We start from the raw sequence: 13,858 nt of genomic DNA, 5'->3' as shown, positions 1-13,858 counted from the left end.
CTGAACCTCTCGAATAGGGCTTTTTAAAACTTGTAATCAAACTAAAGGTCGCAATTTGGAGATAATTCAATGAATTTGGCACATGATCTTTTATGGTACCGTAGACGAAGCCTATTGAAAATGAAAATGGTTACCATCGGTCCATTATTTCACCTAGCCCCATACAACTGAACCCCCGAATAGGGCTTTTAAAACTTGTAATCAAACTACAGATCGCAATTTTGAAGATAATTCAATGAAATTTGGCACATGATTTTTTATGGTACCGTAGATGAAGCTTGTTGAAAATGGTTAACATCGGTCCATTATTTCACCTAGCCCCCATACAACTGAACCGCCGAATAGGGCTTTTAAGTTCATAATTAGTTTAATATACTCATATCTCGATAAAAAGCTGCAATAACCAAATTGTATACAAGACGAATCCATAATAATAGGTTCTCATATGACCCTAGCCCCTATGAAAAGCCCCATCAAAATTTCACTTAAATGTCCACAAGTTATTCAACAATAAACGGCTTAAGTATGTATATCTAAGGCAAGGTACAATTCAACTTAAATGCTTATTATGGCAACTAAATCACATTATATTTGTCAAAGTTGTAGGGTATTATATGGTCGGCTTCGCCCGACTATAGTTTCTTACTTGTTTTTTTATATTTGGCATAACACATATATATATTATCCAACGCTTTAAACGATAAAGCGTTTTACAGTTTTTATAACGCATGTTGAGGACGTAAACTCAACTTTTTGCGTTTTCACAGTTTCTTGATCATTTCTGTCTCCGTGTAGTCTTCTTTTTATTTATCCCTACACCACTTAGTGGGGAGGTTCATTGGGTTTGTGCTGATGTTGTAACGCACAATAATATTGGTCCTATACCCACCTTAAAGTATACAATCGGCTCAGAATCATTTCTGAGTCGATTTAGCTAGTCCGTCCGTTCTGTCCGTCCGTCCGTCCATGTAAACCTGTAATCAACTACAGGTCGCAATTTTGAGATAATTCAATGAAATTTGGTACATGATCTTCTATTGTCTCAGGGACGACGCCTATTGAAAATGGTTAAGATCGGTCCATATTTCACCTAGCCCCCATAACAACTGAACCCCCCCAATAGGGCTTGTAATCCTTGTAATCAAACTACAGGTCGCCATTTTGCAGATAATTCAATGGAAATTTGGCACATGATCTTTTATGGTATCGCAGACAAAGCCTGTTGAAAATGGTTAACATCGGTCCTTTATTTTCACCTAGCTCCCATACAATGAAACCTCTCGAATAGGGCTTTTAACAACTTGTAATTCAAACTAAAGGTCGCAATTTTGGAGATAATTCAATGAAATTTGGCACATGATCTTTTATGGTACGTAGACGAAGCCTATTGAAAATGAAAATGGTTACCAATCGGTCCATTATTTCACCTAGCCCCATACAACTGAAACCCCCGAATAGGGCTTTTAATACTTGTAATCAAACTACAGATCGCAATTTTGAAGATAATTCAATGAAATATGCACATGATCTTTTATGGTACCGTAGATGAAGCCTGTGGAAAATGGTTTACATCGGTCCATTATTTCACCTAGCACCCATACAACTGAACCCGCCGAATAGGGCTTTTAAGTTCATAATTATGTTTAATATTACTCATATCTCGACAAAAAGCTGCAATAAACCAAGTTGTATACAAGGACGAATTCCATTAATAATAGGTTCTCATATGACCCTAGCCCCTATGAAAAGCCCCCATCAAAATTTCACTTAAATGTCCACAATTTTATTCAACAATAAACGGCTTAAGTATGTATATGCTAAGGCAAGGTACAATTCAACTTAAATGCTTTATTATGGCAACTAAATCACATTATATTTTTGTCAAAGGTGTAGGGTATTATATGGTCGGCCTCGCCCGACTATAATTTCTTACTTGTTATTACCCTACACCACTTTAGTGGGGGAGAGGTATATTGGGTTGTGCTGATGTTTGTAACGCACAATAATATTGGTCCTATACCCACCTTTTAAAGTATACCAATCGGCTCAGAATCATTTCTGAGTCGATTTTTTTAGCTATGTCCGTCCGTCTGTCCGTCCGTCTGTCCGTCCGTCTGTCCGTCGTCTGTCCGTCCGTCTGTCCGTCATGTAAACCTTGTAATCAAAACTACAGGTCGCAATTTTGAAGATAATTCAATGTGAATTTGGTACATGACATTACATCGGTCCATTATTTCACCCTAGCCCCCATACAACTGAACCCGCCGAATAGGGCTTTTAAGTTCATAATTATGTTTAATATACTCATATCTCGACAAAAAGCTGCAATAACCAAGTTGTATACAAGACGAATTCCATAATAATAGGTTCTCATATGACCCTAGCCCCTATGAAAGGCCCCATCAATTTTCACTTAAATGTCCACAATTTATTCAACAATAAACGGCTTAAGTATGTATATCTAAGGCAAGGTACAATTCAACTTAAATGCTTTATTATGGCAACTAAATCACATTATATTTTGTCAAGGTGTAGGGTATTATATGGTCGGCTTCGCCGACTATAATTATACCCTACACCACTTTAGTGGGGAGGGTATATTGGGTTTGTGCTGATGTTTGTAACGCACAATAATATTGGTCCTATACCCACCTTAAAGTATACCAATCGGGTCAGAATCATTTTTCTGAGTCGATTTAGCTATGTCCGTCCGTCTGTCCGTCCGTCAGTCCGTCCGTCTGTCCGTCCGTCCATGTAATCCTTTTAATCAAACTACAGGTCGCAATTTTCGAAGATAATTCAATGAAATTTGGTACATGATCTTCTATTGTCTCAGGGACAAAGCCTATTGAAAATGGTTGAGATCGGTCCATTATTTCACCTAGCCCCCATACAACTGAACCCCACAATAGGGCTTGTAATCCTTGTAATCAAACTACAGGTCGCAATTTTGCAGATAATTCAATGAAATTTGGCACATGATCTTCTATTGTCTCAGGGACGAAGCCTATTGAAAATGGTTAACATCGGTCCATTATTTCACCTAGCCCCCATACAACTGAACCCCCAATAGGGCTTGTAATCTTTGTAATCAAACTACAGGTCGCAATTTTGCAGATAATTCAATGAAATTTGGCACATGATCTTCTATTGTCTCAGGGACGAAGCCTATTGAAAATGGTAACATCGGTCCTTTATTTCACCTAGCCCCCATTTAAACTGAACACCTCGAATAGGGCTTTTAAAACTTGTAATCAAACTACAGGTCGCAATTTTGGAGATAATTCAATGAAATTTGGTACATGATCTTCTATTGTCCCAGGGACGAAGCCTATTGAAAATAGTTAACATCGGTCCATTATTTCACCTAGCCCCCATACAACTGAACTCCTCGAATAGGGCTTTTAAAACTTGTAATTAAACTACAGGTCGCAATTTTGGAGATAATTCAATGAAATTTGGTACATGATCTTCTATTGTCTCAGGGACGAAGCCTATTGAAAATGGTTAAGATCGGTCCATTACTTCACCTAGTCCCCATACAACTGAAACCCCGAATAGGACTTTTAAAACTTTTAATCAAACTACAGGTCGCAATTTTGGAGATAATTCAATGAAATTTGGCACATGATTTTTTATGGTACCGTAGATGAAGCCTGTTGAAAATGGTTTACATCGGTCCATTATTTCACCTAGCCCCCATACAACTGAACCCGCCGAATAGGGCTTTTAAGTTCATAATTATGTTTAATATACTCATATCTCGACAAAAAGCTGCAATAACCAAGTTGTATACAAGACTTGATGACCCCCATGAATTCCATAATAATAGGTTCTCATATGACCCTAGCCCCTATGAAAAGCCCCCATCAAAATTTCACTTAAATGTCCACAATTTTATTTCAACAATAAACGGCTTAAGTATGTACATATATCTAAGGCAAGGTACAATTCAACTTAAATGCTTTATTATGGCAACTAAATCACATTATATTTTTGTCAAAGGTGTAGGGTATTATATGGTCGGCCTCGCCCGACTATAATTTCTTACTTGTTATACCCTACATCACTTTAGTGGGGAGGGTATATTGGGTTTGTGCTGATGTTTGTAACGCACAATAATATTGGTCCTATACCCACCTTAAAGTATACCAATCGGCTCAGAATCATTTTCTGAGTCGATTTAGCTATGTCCGTCGTCTGTCCGTCCGTCTGTCCGTCTGTCCGTCCGTCTGTCCGTCCGTCTGTCCGTCCGTCTGTCCGTCCATGTAAACCTTGTAATCAAACTACAGGTCGCAATTTTGAAGATAATTCAATGAAATTTGGTACATGATCTTCTATTATCCCAGTGACGAAGCCTATTAAAAATGGTTAAGATCGGTCCATTATTTCACCTAGCCCCCATACAACTGAACCCCCCAATAGGGCTTGTAATCCTTGTAATCAAACTACAGGTCGCAATTTTGAAGATAATTCAATGAAATTTGGTACATGATATTTTATTGTCCAAGGGACAAAGCCTATTGAAAATGGTTAACATCGGTCCATTATTTCACCTAGCCCCCATACAACTGAACCCCTCGAATAGGTCTTTTAAAACTTGTAATCAAACTACAGGTCGCAATTTTGGAGATACTTCAATGAAATTTGGCACATGATCTTTTATGGTATCGTAGACGAAGCTTATTGAAAATGGTTAACATCGGTCCATTATTTCACCTAGCCCCCATACAACTGAACCCCCGAATAGGGCTTTTAAAACTTTTAATCAAACTTCAGGTCGCAATTTTGGAGATAATTCAATGAAATTTGGCACATGATCTTTTATGGTACCGTAGACGAAGCCTATTGAAAATGGTTACCATCGGTCCATTATTTCACCTAGCCCCCATACAACTGAACCCCCCAATAGGGCTTGTAATCCTTGTAATCAAACTACAGGTCGCAATTTTGAAGATAATTCAATGAAATTTGGTACATGATCTTCTATTATCCCAGTGACTAAGCCTATTAAAAATGGTTAAGATCGGTCCTTTATTTCACCTAGCCCCCATACAACTGAACCCCCCAATAGGGCTTGTAATCCTTGTAATCAAACTACAGGTCGCAATTTTGAAGATAATTCAATGAAATTTGGTACATGATATTTTATTGTCCCAGGGACAAAGCCTATTGAAAATGGTTAACATCGGTCCATTATTTCACCTAGCCCCCATACAACTGAACCCTTCGAATAGGGCTTTTTAAAACTTGTAATCAAACTACAGGTCGCAATTTTAGAGATAATTCAATGAAATTTGGCACAAATGGCACGACAAAAAGCTGCAATAACCAAGTTGTATACAAGACTTGATGACCCCCACGAATTCCATAATAATAGGTTCTCATATGACCCTAGCCCCTATGAAAAGCCCCCATCAAAATTTCACTTAAATGTCCACAATTTTATTCAACAATAAACGGCTTAAGTATGTATATCTAAGGCAAGATACAATTCAACTTAAATGCTTTATTATGGCGACTAAATCAGATTATATTTTTGTCAAAGGTGTAGGGTATTATATGGTCGGCCTCGCCCGACTATAATTTCATACTTGTTTTATTTTGTTTTTTTTTTTTTTTTTTATACCCTCCACCACCATCAGTGGTGATAGAGGGTATATATAACTTTGTCATTCCGTGTGTAACACCAAGAATATTCATCTGAGACCCAACAAAGTATATATATTCCGGGCCCTTATGAAATTCTGAGTCGATTTAGCTATGTCCGTCCGTCCGTCCGTCTGTCTGTCTGTCTGTCTGTCTGTGTAAAACACGCTCACGTTAAAACGAAGCAATATAATTTAACCAAATTCACCCAAAATATTCATTATTATCCGGTACAGTTTGGTATTGAAAATGAGCAAAATCGGTTCTATCGGGAAAAGTTATGAATCAAAATTTAAAACAACCTCGAAAAAAATAAGCATTTTTATACCCTGCACCACTTTAGTAGGGAGGGTATATTGGGTTTGTGCTGATGTTTGTAACGCACAATAATATTGGTCCTATACCCACCTTAAAGTATACCAATCGGCTCAGAATCATTTTCTGAGTCGATTTAGCTATGTCCGTCCGTCCGTCTGTCCGTCCGTCTGTCCGTCCGTCCGTCCGTCCGTCCGTCCGTCCGTCCATGTAAACCTTGTAATCAAACTACAGGTCGCAATTTTGAAGATAATTCAATGAAATTTGGTACATGATCTTCTATTGTCCCAGGGACGAAGCCTATTGAAAATGGTTAAGATCGGTCCATTATTTCACCTAGCCCCCATACAACTGAACCCCCCAATAGGGCTTATAATCCTTGTAATCAAACTACAGGTCGCAATTTTGAAGATAATTCAATGAAATTTGGTACATGATCTTCTATTGTCCCAGGGACGAAGCCTATTGAAAATGGTTAACATCGGTCTATTATTTCACCTAGCCCCCATACAACTGAACCCCTCGAATAGGGCTTTTAAAACTTGTAATTTAAACTACAGGTCGCAATTTTGGAGATAATTCAATGAAATTTGGTACATGATCTTCTATTGTCCCAGGGACGAAGCCTGTTGAAAATGGTTACCATCGGTCCATTACTTCACCTAGTCCCCATACAACTGAAACCCCGAATAGGACTTTTAAAACTTTTAATCAAACTACAGGTCGCAATTTTAGAGATAATTCAATGAAATTTGGCACATGATCTTTTATGGTACCGTAGATGAGGCCTATTGAAATGGTTACTATCGGTCCATTATTTCACCTAGCCCCCATACAACTGAACCCGCCGAATAGGGCTTTTAAGTTCATAATTATGTTTAATATACTCATATCTCGACAAAAAGCTGCAATAACCAAGTTGTATACAAGATTTGATGACCCCATGAATTCCATAATAATAGGTTCTCATATGACCCTAGCCCCTATGAAAAGCCCCCATCAAAATTTCACTTAAATGTCCACAATTTTATTCAACAATAAACGGCTTAAGTATGTACATATATCTAAGGCAAGGTACAATTCAACTTAAATGCTTTATTATGGCAACTAAATCACATTATATTTTTGTCAAAGGTGTAGGGTATTATATGGTCGGCCTCGCCCGACTATAATTTCTTACTTGTTTACACATTCTAATGTAATTTTCTCCAAAACTATGCAAGATAATTCCATGAAAATCACCATACATTCGTTTCTACATAAGATCTTGAACCGTGCAGAAAATTGCCAGAATCGGTCCACAATTTCATATACCTCCCATACAAAAGTACATATTCCCGGAAAACGGGTTTTTCGTTAATAACTTCCATCACAATGTAGATATCTTCACAAAATTTTATATATTAAAATCTTATGTCAATAGAATTCTTTCAGAGAAAAATTTTCTGGATCGGTCCATAATTGGACATAGCTCCCATACAAGGTCCCCTCCCGAAAATCACTTAAACGCGCATAACTCATTACTAAATTAAGATATCCATATAAAATTTGGAATAAGTATTGCCCATATGCATAGAAATATTACTGTAAAAGCTTTTTCCGATCGGTCCATAATTGGTCATAGCTCCCATACAAGGTCCCCTCCCGAAAATCACTTAAACGCGCATAACTCATTACTAAATTAAGATATCCATATAAAATTTGGTACAAGTATTGCCCATATGCACAGAAATATTACTGTGAAAGTTTTTTTTCGATCGGTCCATAATTGGTCATAGCTCCCATACAAGGTCCCCTCCCGAAAATCACTTAAACGCGCATAACTCATTACTAAATTAAGATATCCATATAAAATTTGGTACAAGTATTGCCCATATGCACAGAAATATTACTATGAAAGTTTTTTCCGATCGGTCCATAATTGGTCATAGCTCCCATACAAGGTCCCCTCCCGAAAATCACTTAAACGCGCATAAATCACTACTTAATTAAGATATCCATATAAAATTTGGTATAAAAATTGCCCACATGCATAGAAATATTACTGCGAAATTTTTTTTGGATCGGTTCAAAATTGGTCATAGCTCCCATACAAGGTCCCCTCCCGAAAATCACTTAAACGCGCATAACTCATTACTAAATTAAGATATCCATACAAAATTTGGTATAAGTATTGACCATATGCATAAAAATATTACTGTGAAAGTTTTTTCCGATCGGTCCATAATTGATCATAGCTCCCATACAAGGTCCCCTCCCGAAAATCACTTAAACGCGCATAACTCATTACTAAATTAAGATATCCAAATAAAATTTGGTACAAGTATTACTCATATTCACAGAAATATTACTGTGACATTTTTTGCCGATCGGTCCATAATTGGTCATAGCTCCCATACAAGGTCCCCTCCCGAAAATCACTTAAACGCGCATAATTCATTACTAAATTAAGATATGCATATAAAATTTGGTATAAGTATTGCCCATATGCATAGAAATATTACTGTGAAAGTTTTTTCCGATCGGTTCATAATTGGTCATAGCTCCCATACAAGGTCCCCTCCCGAAAATCACTTAAACGCGTATAACTCATTACTAAATTAAGATATCCATATAAAGTTTGGCAGAAATATTGCTCATATACAGAGAAATATTACTGTGAAATTGTTTTCCTATCGATCCATAATTGATCATAGCTCCCATACAAGGTCCCTTTCAGAAAAACACTTAAAGGAACATAACTCATTACCAAATAATGATATTAATAAATACTATTTTTGTTCATAAATATTATTTTGTAATGCAAAAAACACTTAATGTTATTTCAAAATTTTTTCACGATCGGTCCATCCTTGGTCATAGCTCCCATACACGGTTCCTTCCCGAAAATCACTTAAACTCATTATTAAATCTTGATATCCATACATTTAGCAAAAATATTGCTCTTATATACATAAATTACACTATAAAATTGTTTTACGATCGGTCCATATTTGGTCATAGCTCTCATAGTAGGTCCCCTCCAGAAAATCACTTAAATGCACAATATTCATTATATAAATACAAAATTTTGAAATTTTGTCTTTATATACATAATTGGTCATAGCTCCCATACAAGGTCCTTTTACGAAAATCTCCTAAAAGCACAATTCTCATTACCAAATAAAGCCATTGATACAACATTTGGCACAAATAATAGTTTTGTATACAAAAATTATATTTCAAGATTTTTTTCTCGATAGGTTCATAACATGGTTGCGGTGGGTCCCATGCAAGTGTCCCTTCAGAAAATCACTTGAACACACATTACTTATTACTAAATTACGATATAGATACAAAATTTTACTGAAATATAGTTTTTATGTACAGAAATTTTGCTTAAAGAATTTTTACGATCGGTCTATATTTGGTCATATCTCTCATACTAGGTCCTGCCCCTAAAAGCGCTTTAACCGTATTTAACTATTTGCATTATCAATTTGTGTAGAACAAAATTATATATATGTATGTATTTTGAAAATCCTTAAATCTTTCACACACATGCATACATGCAAATACTAAATATCGCTAAAGCATATCTTATGGCGCTATAAAAATTTAAAAGAAAGTGGCGTTTCTAATGTTCAATAAATCGTGGAATTGTAGTAGATTTAAGCTGTTTAAATCTTGGGATTTTTCTATTTAAGACATGAGAAAACTTATTTCTACAAATATTTTATTAATTAATACAAAAGTTGCTGGTGGAGGGTATTTAAGATTCGGCTCAGCCGAATATAGCACTCTAACTTGTTGTAAATAAAACAGACGGCCATTTCTCTCATAAGTAACTAACTTCTTGATTTTGAACATTTTAGATGTTAGTACATTATATAACGTATGTACATTTATACGTACATATATTTGTTGTTGTTATTACCTCAACTTATGTATGTATATAAAAAGCCGTTCCCTTATATGTCAGTTAATAACTTGGTATTTATGTGCTTTTTCTCTCTAAAGTCCCATATTTGTAAGAAAACCAGTTTGTCCACCACTCTTGCCAACTTTGCTTAAACAAAAATTATTATAACGTTTGTCCACCGTTTAGTTGTTTTGTTTTGATTTTTATTTTCTTTGAATATTTTTTGTCTTCCGTTCTTTGTGCATGTGTATGTGCTACTCCAAAAGGGGGAGTAGTGTTGGGGAATATATATTCCTCTGAGAGTCTTCTCACACAAATTAACAGTTTGTTATTGTTACGACTAGATGTGTCAATAACATGTAAATGTTGTATCGAGATTTATTCAGTGGAAATAAATGTTTGCTATCAACAATCATAAGTATTCAGTCCATAATTACGGTAATATATAGATGATAGAGAATGATGATGTTTGCGACCGGTGATAAATGTTGGAAATTAGTTATTAGCAGGTTATTTAAGAAAAATAATTGAGAATTTAAATTATTCGTATCATTTTAGTCATATTACATCTGAATATCGCATACGTGATCGAATGCTCTTTCGCATAAAAATACATTTCGATATCGAAATTAAGCTAAAATGTAATAGATATCTTGTTCGTTATCGAACATTATCGATAATCTACTACATCTAAAAATTAAAATTACGATCAATTTTACTCGATCGCTTATTAGGTATTCAAGACTAGATCTTTCTTCAAGGTCGAACGATTTAACAACAACGTTTAAATTCATGCATGTCTATGCACCATCATTACAAATTGTCGCGATTCCGCGAATGATATTCAAACTATCAAACGTATTAGGTCAATTCAGTATTACTGATCGATATGATACCTGATATAACCTACAATTCAAACAAACTGCCCCCGCGGGTCATATTTCCTTGATGAATATAGCCATCTTGGTGTATTGCAATCCTGGGTTAAAGAGGTGCTACCAGTACCTCTAGTCTGTCAGGACTATAAACTGGTGATGATCAAATGTGTTCTCGGCCTTACCTTGGAATAATTTGACGTGGAGTCGAACCAGAGCACCACATAATCGAGTTGGCTTATTGCCCGCAGGACTTTGTCCTGGCTGGTCAGTTGGTTGAGGTTCCTTCGGCATCCACGTAGTGGCTGTTGTTTAAACCAAAATTCGCGAGAAGGGGTGCTTGGTTAAAAGATACACGATAAAATATGAATTTTTCTGGATAAATTTCTAGGAAAATCTACTTTGCGAAGGTGTTATCGTCCGATATTTTCAGTTTCCTGTACGTATTTAGTTCTTTAAAATATGTTAATCAATGTTCGTGAAGTATGTATATTATATCTGGAATAACGTTGCGGTTATTTCGACGAAAGCCTGACAATGGCAATGAAAGTTTTCCAGAATTTTACTGTGTTCTCCACATGCTATATATTCGTCTGAATCTGTACTTCCATTATTGTGTAGTTGTGATCGTATAGGAATACGTACCATAATACTAACCTCAGACTTGCTTACTCTGAGGAAGCTTCTCGTCCTTCTTCACTGTTTTAATATTCAGCTCTTGATGAGTCAAATGTTTTGCATTCATTAGGTTAACTTCTTCCAGTTCTATTACCTCTAGAAGATTATACCTTGAAGGCTATTTTGCAGTCTAATACGGTCTTTGGTTGAACCTTATCAATTAATCACCTACTCGAGCAATTTATAGACTACTTTTTGATTTTGATAGCGCACATAATGATGGTAATTGATTTGTTGTTTGGAAATATGGATGACATTGGTTCAGCCGAGATTGATTTCAACACGATGTCGCTATATACCATATAGTGACCGCAACCATCGATTTATTGAGAGTATCAATTGTCCTCTAAGAATCTGCGATTTTGGATTTATATTGAAGCATATTGAACTATTGAGAAAGGTTTTTGTTCTGATATTTTAAAAAGAAGGGTTTCTGAAATAAGTTTGGAACTTAGAAGTACTTTATTAACAGTTCTTTGCGGGACAATGCTTTAGTTAAATTCCATACAGGTTAGTTGCATTCCGTACAGGTTCTCTATGATGGATATGGTGTGATTAGCAGCAGCTAATAATAGATAAAACCTTTTCGGTTCCACCAAATACAGAGCATTACCGTAGCGCCTTGGATATTTAGCTTTGGTTTGTTTTCCCGACTTCGCATGTGATCTCTTACGCTTCGGGTTATCGTAATTAATCAATTTTTCATCGCAAGTTATGATTCGGTGCAAAAATTATATCTAAGCCGCATTTCGGGAATGTAAACTAGTCTTTCAAGGTCTCACGGCTTCTATTAGTAGTTTTCCTGTCTTTGAATGAATCCTTCTGCTCGCAAACATTTGAAATTGTTGCCATTTTGTTCACGCAAAGAAATAGTACGAAATTTTGATTCCACGTAAAACTTCTTTGAGAAGCGCTTCCAATGACGTATCATAATTTTTGTGCTAGTTAAAAAAGGACCTTTTTAACCTTTGATCCAGCTCACCAAATACTGTTGTCAGGAAAAACACTAAGAGAAATGGTTTCTTATGATTGATACCACAGCACTGTTCTTATATTAAACAACAACCACTTGGTAACCCTTAGAATGTACTAAAGTTTCATTTTCAGCGGGAAGATCAGCATCTTTCATTTTGGTGCCGCCTTAATATTCATATTTTTGTACTGTTGTCAGGAAAAACACTAAGAGAAATGGTATCTTATCAAAGATACCATAATACTGTTCTTATATAAAACAACAACCACTTGGCAACCCTTAGAATGTACTAAATTTTCATTTTCGGCGAGAAGTTCAGCATCTTACATTTTGGGGCCGCCCTAATATTCATATTTTTGTAACCGTAAGCAATACAATTGGTAAATATTTACATTAATGTGACAATTGACTTCCGGCTATGTTACTGGAGGCACTAAAGAGACAATTGGATTAATACTATCTAAAAAAGGATACATTGAAAAATTGCTGGGAGGCTTTATGATAGAAAACAGCCGGCAGTAAATACGTATCAACGAAAGTTAGGTTATTGTTCAAGACTATTGGATTTTGTCCAACGTAATTAGACATGCCACGAAAAGAATGCAGTAGCATTTTTGCAGAGCCATCTATTAACAAATTGTTTTCATGAGAATAAACGTTTAGCACAATTAATTTAAATAATCAAGATAAAAATTTTATTTTGTCTCTCTTATATTATTAATACTGCATGTATGAACTCTTAAATAACAGAACATTTAATGCAAGTCACCTAGGCATTTCCTCCGTTTAGTTAATTTATCACTTCATTATGTTTTATACCCTACACCACTTTAGTGGGGAGGGTATATTGGATTTGTGCTGATGTTTGTAACGCACAATAATATTGGTCCTATACCCACCTTAAAGTATACCAATCGGCTTAGAATCATTTTCTGAGTCGATTTAGCTATGTCCGTCCGTCTGTCCGTCCGTCCGTCTGTCTGTCCGTCCATGTAAACCTTGTAATCAAACTACAGGTAGCAATTTTGAAGATAATTCAATGAAATTTGGCACATGATCTTCTATTGGCCCAGGGACGAAGCCTATTGAAAATGGTTAATATTGGTCCATTATTTCACCTAGCCCCCATACAACTGAGCCCCCGAATAGGGCTTGTAAACCTTGTAATCAAACTACAGGTCTCAATTTTGAAGATAATTCAATGAAATTTGGCACATGATCTTCTATTGTCCCAGAGACGAAGCCTATTGAAAATGGTTAACATCGGTCCATTTTCTCATCTAGCCCCCATACAACTGAACCCCCGAATAGGGCTTGTAAACCTTGTAATCAAACTACAGGTCGCAATTTTGAAGATAATTCAATGAAATTTGGCACATGATCTTCTATGGTACCGGAGACGAAGCTTATTGAAAATGGTTAACATCGGTCCATTATTTCACCTAGACCCCATACAACTGAAAACGA

This window comes from Lucilia sericata, unplaced genomic scaffold, assembly GCF_015586225.1.
Source record: "Lucilia sericata isolate MDLA Ls3-8-SP2 unplaced genomic scaffold, ASM1558622v1 Contig001613F_arrow, whole genome shotgun sequence".
Lineage (NCBI taxonomy): Eukaryota > Metazoa > Arthropoda > Insecta > Diptera > Calliphoridae > Lucilia > Lucilia sericata.
Note: the sequence above shows the minus strand (reverse complement) of the source record.